The sequence below is a fragment of the Humulus lupulus genome, chromosome 7, assembly GCF_963169125.1.
Source record: "Humulus lupulus chromosome 7, drHumLupu1.1, whole genome shotgun sequence".
In the NCBI taxonomy this organism is placed as follows: Eukaryota; Viridiplantae; Streptophyta; class Magnoliopsida; order Rosales; family Cannabaceae; genus Humulus; species Humulus lupulus.
Genome location: NC_084799.1, coordinates 171,951,306 through 171,960,358, shown reverse-complemented (window position 1 = coordinate 171,960,358; position 9,053 = coordinate 171,951,306).

Here is a 9,053-nt window from a genome sequence, read left to right as displayed (position 1 = left end):
TTATTAAATATCTAGTCTTGTATTATATATTATTATAATAATGATATTTTATAACATTTGAATTTATATTAATATAATTATTAAATATATAATCTCATATTAAATATTATTATAATAATGATATTTTATAATATTTGAATTTATATTAATATAATTAATAAAAAATTATTTTTAATTAATTTTAAATGTATATTCTGTTAAATATTTAGAATATTTCGTTAAATTTAACAAAAAAAAAACATTAAAACCAAGAATTTCCGTTATTTACACATTTTTTATATAAAAGATATATACCTCTTCTATATAATAAGCTTGTAGATAACGGAAATTCTTGGTTTTAACGGTTTTTTATTTTTTTTAATGTTAACTTTAACAGAATATTCTTATATTTAACGGTAGTTTGCAAACACTTAAACTTAAATAAAATAAAACAAATAATTAAAAATAAATAAAATATGATATTTTTAAGATATTTTACAATGATAATTATTTAAAAATAATAAATAATTAAACAAATTAAAATATGATATTTTTCAGATATTTTACAAAAAAATAATTATTTTAAAACAATAAATAATTAAACAAATTAAAATATGATATTTTAAAGATATTTTATAATGATAATTATTCAAAAATAATAAAATCATACGTTTTATAACTTAAATAAAATTTAATTAAACTTATACTCACTTATTAGAATAATATCATATTAAACATGTAATATAATCTACTGTGAATTAACAATAAATTGATTTTTTTTTAAACTAGAAAAAAACTTAAATTTAAAATCCACGTATAATATTCAATATTACATTAAACATACAATATATAATCTCTTGTTGTCACTCCTAAATTCAAAAATTAGAACAAACATAAACTTAAACAAAAATAAATAAATTATATAATTAAAATAGGATATTTATTTCAAAATTTATATGACATTAATATAAATTTAATAAAAAATAATTAATAAATATTATTTAGCAGTGGAAAGCGAGATGGAGTTTTGCTTTTTGTTGTGCCAATGGACTAGGTTGTTCCCCATATAAAAACAACTATCTGAAGTGCTTTTCCGATCATCAAGGTTACCTGCCCAATCTGAGCCACTAAATCCAACCAAAGAAAGAGTAGTATCACATGAGTACCAAAGACCAAAGTCAGTGGTACCAGGCATGTATTTTAGAATTATTTTTATAGCAGTAAGATGCAGCTCAGTGGGGGCAGATTGATATCTAGTACAAACCCCAACACTGAAACAAATATCAGGACGACTAGAAGTAATGTAAAGTAAACTGCCTATCATACTTCTATACAGTGTTGCATCAACCTTTTTACCTGTTTCGTCTCTGATCAATTTGGCAGTGGTGCCCATAGGAGCGCGAGCATGTTTTGCATTTTCTAAACCAAACTTTTTTAACATTTTTTTGGCATATTTTGTTTGAGACAAGAAAATGTCATTATCTAGTTGTTTGATTTGTAAACCAAGAAAGTAACTTAGTTCACCAACCATGCTCATTTCAAATTCCTTTGTCATTAGTTGAACAAAGGAGTGGGTGTGTGCCTCACAAGTGGATCCAAAAACTATGTCATCTACATAGATTTGGGCACAAACAATACTGGGATTCAGAGGTTTAATAAACAAAGTTTGATTAGCATTACCTCTAGTATACCCATTATCAAGCAAGTAAGATGTAAGACGATTATACCATGCTCGAGGGGCTTGCTTAAGCCCATACAATGCCTTGTTCAGTTTGTAAACATGATCTCCATGATGAGGATTCTCAAATCCAGGAGGTTGCGACACATAAGCCTCTTCCACAAGGATGCCATTCAAGAAAGCACTCTTGACATCCATTTGATATAACTTGAACTTCATGTAACACGCCATAGCCAACAAGAGTCTTACAATTTCCAATCTAGCCACTGGAGCAAATGTTTCCTCAAAGTCTACTCCCTCAATCTGAGTATAACATTGAGCAACTAATCTGGCCTTGTTGTGCACCACATTTCCCACTTCATCAGTCTTATTTCTGAATATCCACTTAGTGCCAATGATGTTAGCACCCAAAGGACGAGGAACAAGAGTCCATACTTCATTTCTCTCAAATTGTTGAAGTTCATCTTGCATGGCAGATATCCAGTTCTCATCTTTAAGGGTGTCGTTGACTGATTTAGGCTCCACTGAAGAAAGATAACAAGCATTAGCAATTTCATTGCTAGTTTCTTTCTAGTCACCATCACCTCATTCGGATTGCCTACAATGGAGGATAGATGATGTACTTTGGGTATCCATGTGGGTGGTCCTTTTTTCTGATGAATTCCTGAGTCAGAGGAAACAATATTTTCTAGAATGGAAGACACATCAGAAGGCTCATAAGTTTTAGTGGTAGCATTAATCTCCTCAATTTTAGATCCACTTGGTTCATCAACAGTTTAGGATGCAATAGGAAGAATGGATGTGTCAACAAGAGTGTGGATTTCTTCTTCTTCTGAGTAACTAGTAAAGTCTTCTAAGTCACTAAACACAACATTTATGGATTCCATGACAATTTGGATTCTCATGTTGTATATTCTGTAGGCACGACTATTTGTAGAGTACCCCAAAAACACTCCTTCATCACTCTTGGCATCAAACTTACCAAGCTTTTCTCTATCATTGAGAATGAAGCACTTGCAGCCAAACACATGAAGATAAGCCAAATTTGGTGTTCTGCCTTTCCACAGCTCATAAGAGGTTTGTTTAGTACCAGGACGAAGATGCACTCTATTGCTGATGTAGCAAGTTGTATTCACCGCTTCATCCCAAAGTCTCTTGGATAATTTCTTGGCATTTAACATAACCCGAGCCTTCTCTTGAAGAGTTCAATTTTTCCTTTCCACAACCCCATTCTACTGAGAAGTTTTCAGCGCTGAGAATTCATGAGCTATCCCTTCTTGGTTGCAAAAATCAGCAAATATGTTGTTCTCAAATTCCTTTCCATGGTCACTTCTAAGGCGAATCACCTTCTTAACCTTTTCACCCTTTTAAGCTTGCAAAGAGAGGCACAGTCCCTTGAAATTTTCAAAAGAGTCAGATTTTTCTCTAAGAAATCTAACCCAAGAGAATCTAGTGTAATCATCCATGCACACCATAACATGAAGAGTCAACATGAAGTATATCTAAAACTTGGGAAGTGATATCGCCCAATAAACTTCTAAGCGCTCGCAGTAGTAATCGGGCTATATCGTATCCACAAAGAGGCAAACACAACTCAAGATTAGATTAGTAAATAAAAGATAAAAATCAAGTAGAATTGAAGAGATGGATTTTATGAAATTAAGATTATAGATTAGAGAAAGCAATCAGATAAAGAGCATGGCAAGGTAGAGATACAGTGCTGTAAATCCTATTCTAATATTGATATTAATTCAAAACACAGTTGCAATTCTACACCATTAATTGCAACTGGAAGATGTATATGTTAAAAGCACAAATTAAATAATCTAGATTAAATTGAATCTAACTCCTAATTTCATAGCATATCATATTATATATACAAGAGCGACAAAATACCACTGGCAGAATGCAGTAAAAGACATACAATATAACAAATATACTAAAATAAATTAACAATCTAAGTTACATAACAAAAGCATGATTGAACTTATTTAAAAGATGCTAAATAATTTTAGAAAAGAAATTAGAAGTTGAGAAACAAAATAATTAATGAGATATGGAAATGAAGCATAAGAAGAATCAATATCAATATTGAGAATGAAAAATACAACAACTACACTCTAACCTCACCAATATTTCTAAAATAATTCACTCATTTTTGTCACCTAAAACAAGCAAAATTAAACTAGAAATAAGAAAAGAAACAAAATAACAAAGTGTATCTTTTCCACTCTACAATCTGATGATTTTTTCCCTACATTTGGTCATCTATTTATAGTGAAAATAGGACCCAAAATGTGTATTTACGTGCATTAGGAAGTGGAGAAAAATGGCTGCAAAATAGGTGCAAAGTGGGACAAGTGGGAGACAAGTGCAGCAGACTTGGCCACGTGTCAAGCACCGATTGGCTCGGCAGAATGTGGCAGACGCTTTGTTGGGACGTGGGGATAGGGACTGACGAGTGGGACAGGTGGCGGGCTCTGGTTCGCTTGGCAGCTGGCAGCGTGTCAGGCGGATGGGACCGTGGCGTCAGGAGGCGTCAGGCTGTCAGGTGGCAGGCGCGCGGCTCGGCTCGGCTGGCTGGTGTGCGGCTCGGCTCGGCTGGAGGCTGGCTGGGCGAATGGTAGGCTACCATGTGGCAGCGTGGGGGAGCAGTTATTGGCTTGGGCCTAGGCTGTTTGGGCTTGGTTTTGGGCCTAGTTTTTGTCAAAAATGCCATTTTCTTGAGGATTTCTTCATTTTTAATTCTTTCTTTCTTCTTTCTTTTTCTTTGTGTCAAAATATATTTTATTTCCTGAAAATTAAACACAAATTAAATTAAAATTAATATTTTCAAATATAAAATATATAACAATAAATCCATGAAAATATTAATTAAAACTGAATTAATTTTAAACTTTAAGACTAATAAAATGATACTTTTGAACACTAATCAGGAAGTAACTAGAAATTTCAAGGGAGGATGACTACTTTTGACTTGTTTACCGAGTTGACAAGGACCACACACTTTTTCTTTCAATGGAGTCAAGTTTGGAACACCTCTAATCGCTTTTAATTTCACAAGTTTACTAAGATCTCTATAATTCAGATGACCTAACTTGTAGTGCCACAATTTAGTTTTATCCGTCTTTGTCGCATTGCACACTAACTTAATGCTCAAGAGATAACAATTTTCATTAGATCTAATCCCTCTTAAGACATGGATTCCATATGTTGAAACAACAGTGCAGTCAGTTTTGGAGAAAAGAACTGTGCACCATTCGTCACAAATTTGAATAACACTTATCAAGTTAGCCTTCAAACCTTCAACATAGAGTACATTTTCCAGAGGAGATAAACCAAGTAAATGCATCTTCCCTCTTCCCATGATTCGACCTTTGCTCCCATCACCAAAGGTGACATATCTCTCAGCATAAGACAAAAGATTAGTGAGAAGATGCTTGTTTCCGGTCATGTGGCGAGAACACCCGCTGTCAAAGTACCACTAGTCACTGTCACAAGCCAGTAGAGAAGTATGAACCACAAGAGCCTTAGTATGAGCATTCTTCGGTCTCCACTGTTTTCTTCTAACAAGAGAGACTTGAGGCTTATCTTTAGAGATGTTTATAAGACGAGACAAGTAGAAATTCAACTTGTAACATCTTAGACGAATATGACCCTTTTTTTTCCACAGAAATGGCATATAGGAATAAATTTTGTTGTAGCTGGAGAATTTTTTGGAGTAGCAAGAAGTGAAGGGCAAATGAGAGACACTTTTTGAGATGAACTTGAAGATCTTTCTTTTTGATAGCCAAAGGTTGATTGAAACTAACTCCATGTTTCTCTCTAGCAAACTGACCGATTCCCATCATGTTGTCAAATAGATCTTGACCAACAGTGTATGTCTCAATGGTTTTATTAGCATAGTCCAGCTTTTCTTGCATTTCTTCTAGAGCAACTCTCTTCTCTTCAATGCCCAAAGTGAGAAAATCAACTTTTCCTAACAAGTTTCTCCTTTCTTCTTCTAGTTCTCCCACTTTAATCTCCAGACTTTTAGCTTTCTTTATCACACTAACCCATTGCTTGTACATTTGTTTATAGGCAGTTTGCTGGTCCAAGTAATCCTCATCACTACACACTCCATTTGAGTCATTGTCTGAACATGGTGTTTATGATGTCTTAACAGTGAAAGCAACAAAGTTTTCTTCCAAATCTGAACTATCATTTTCTGCAGCTTTTTGATCCTCTTCACTGTCACTCCAGGTTGCTGCCAGAGCTCTCTCCTTTTTCTTCAAAGTGTTTGCACACTCAGCATGTATATGCCCAAAGCCTTCTTACTCACGACATTGAATACCCTTTGGATTTCTCTTTTCTCCCATATGAGTAGTCTTTCGAGGAAAATTTGGTGCTTTTCTTGAGTTTTCTCCTTTGAAATCATTGCTGCCTTTTTTCATATTGTTCCTCAGAAACTTAGCATAATTTTTGGTGAGCAGTGCAACCTTCTCCTCATCTAAATTCTCAAGAGAATCTCCCACAAAAAGATTTTTGGCAACTTTGTGAGATAAAGCAACTCCACTAGAAACTCTTTTTTCTTTTTTTTTTTCTTTAGACCACCTTTTCATAGTGAGTTCATAGTTCTACAATGATCCAATCAGCTCATCCAAATCAAGGGTATCAACATCATGGCATTCCTCAATGGAAGTAACTTTTGACTTGAACTTCCTAGGGAGAGCTCCGAGTACCTTACTTACAAGCTTGGAGTTTGAATAAGTTTCACCTAGAGCAAAAGGTTCATTAGTAATATCACATAATCTAGCAAGAAATTCAGTGATAGACTCATCATCTCTCATAGTTAAATTTTCAAATTCAGTAGTGAGAGATCTTAATCTAAATTTTTTGACATTTTTTGTTCCTTCATTTTTAGTTTGTAGCTTATCCCACACATCCTTGGATATTTCACAATTCGCTATAGCCTTCATTTGACTCACAGAAACTATAGTAAATATAGCATGAACTCCTTTAGAGTTCCAATTAGCCTTTTCAATCTTAGCCGTAGTCCATTCCGACACGGGCTTTTGTTTAATGTCCTCACCATCCTTGATGGTAGGTGGAGTCCAGTCGTCAACCACGACACTCCAAACATGCTCATCCATAGCTTTGAGAAAAGCTCTCATTCGAGCTTTCCAACAAGCATAGTTGGTTCCATCAAGCATGGGGGGTCTAGTAGTAGACTCGCCTTCTTTGAAGCAATCCATCAATACAAACACAACATCAAAAAAAAAAAAACCAAGAAAATGCAGAACACAACAACAAAAATAACACACTCACACAGCCCCTAAGGAACCAACTCACATGATAACTAGAGTAGAAGCAAATAAACTAACTAAAGATAAGCAAGGATCAATGCACAAGCCCTGGTACCAAATGAAAGTCAGTTAACTACTGCTACTCAACTACTCAGTCAATTTTTCAATCAATTTATGAAATTAAATTCATATTTGAAAAGTAATCAAGTGCAAGAATAATGAAAATGACACAATCATTTTTACATAGTTCAGCCATGATTTCTCACAACCTACTCCATGAGACCTTGTCCAGAGGTGAAACAAATTCACTAAAATAATGAGATTATTACAGATACAAACAACAAAACACAAATTAAAAATCCCTTCTAATTTGGTTTACAATCAACAAACAACTCCCTATTTTGTGAAAGTCTTCAAGCAACCAGCCTCCCACCAGTTTTGAACGTGGCTGGACTCCCTCCAACTGCTGGACTCCCTCCAGCTACTGCTCAAGCTCCCCTTGAGACTTATTTTGAAATCCCTTCAAGGTTTACACTAGAAAACTTGAGATAAATGGTGAGGAATCATCAAAACGCCATGGGCAATGAACAATGAAGCATCAAGAGCTTCAGACCTTTTATAGAGAGCGTTTCTTGGAGAAAACACTTTTTGGTTGCTAAAAAAGGTAAGGGAAACACGGACCAAACGAATATATATGCTAGGGCTAAAAATAAAAAGCCAGCTAAGCAAGTCATGTGCTGAAAATAGAAATCACGTGCTATTGGGCTTTCAGTGTTATAACATGAAACACAATATTTAAACATAAAAAACAATGCAGGACAAAAATAACCTTACAATATGATGTCCCCTCTTCTCTTTGTCCCCTCTTCTCTTTGTTCTCATTATGGAGTACATGACCAGATGCTTACAATATGATGCCAGGTCCTCTACATTTCGGTTTCACCCGATGTGTAAGAGCTTGAAACTCATAAATCTATGTTTCGCAGATGATGTTATCCTATTTTGTAAAGGCTCTGTTGCGGCTGTGACTGTTTTGAAAGACTCCCTAAAGAAGTTTAATGAAGCTTCTGGGTTGGCTATTAATTCTAAGAAGTCCCAAGTTTATTTTGGAGGGGTTATAGCAGAGGATAGGAATGAGATTCTGCAGGTTCTGTAACTTCCAGCTGGGTCTTTCCCTTTGCATTATCTTGGAGTGCCGTTGAGGCCTACAAAATGGAAGCACATGGACTGTGAAATCATTATCCAAAAGATGAGAGTGAAGTTGTTTTCCTGGTCAAGTAAACACTTATCTTATGCAAGTCGTTTACTTCTCATTCAAACTGTCTTGGCTGGTTTAAGGAATTTCTGGATGTCTGTTTTCACTTTACCTCAAAGTATCATTAAGGAAGTGGAAAAGTTGTGCAGGCAGTTTCTTTGGGGGGCCTCGGGAACTCGAAGTAAGTTTCATTTGGCTTCTTGGCATCAAGTTTGCTTGCCTAAGGTGTACGGTGGTCTTGGTCTAAGGGATGGAACTAGCTGGAATAGGGCCCTTCTTGCCAGGTATATATTGGCTATTTCAACCAAACAAGACTCTCTTTGGGTTAAGTGGATTCAACATGTATACCTAAAGGGGGTGAACTTTTGGGATTATGTGTTGAAGCAAGATAGTAGTTGGTATTGGCGCAAGCTATGTCATCTCAGGAATAGGTTCAATGAAATAGAGATCCTGGCTGCTGGTATATCAGGGATTTTCAAGCCTTCAAAGCTGTATAACAGCTCCCTAAACCAGCAAGTTGCAGCTTACAAGAATGGGGTCTGGTGTCGCACTATTCTCCCTAAGCATAGGTTTCTATTATGGATGGCTGTAAACTCATTCCTTCTAACCAGAGACAACTTGGCCAAATGCACCATCCCTCTTGACAGCCTTCTTTGCCCTGTCTGTGAAGACCAGTGGGAGAGTCACAACCACCTTTTCTTTGACTGCTGTTTGTCCAAGAAAGTTCTGAAGTGCATATTTTCCTGGCTGGGTTATCGTGCTTGGGCTTCTAGCTACTCGGTCTGGACCATGGGGCTAAGTGTTAGCCAGAAAAACAGATTGAGCATGACCATAAATATGATTCTTGCAGCTGTAG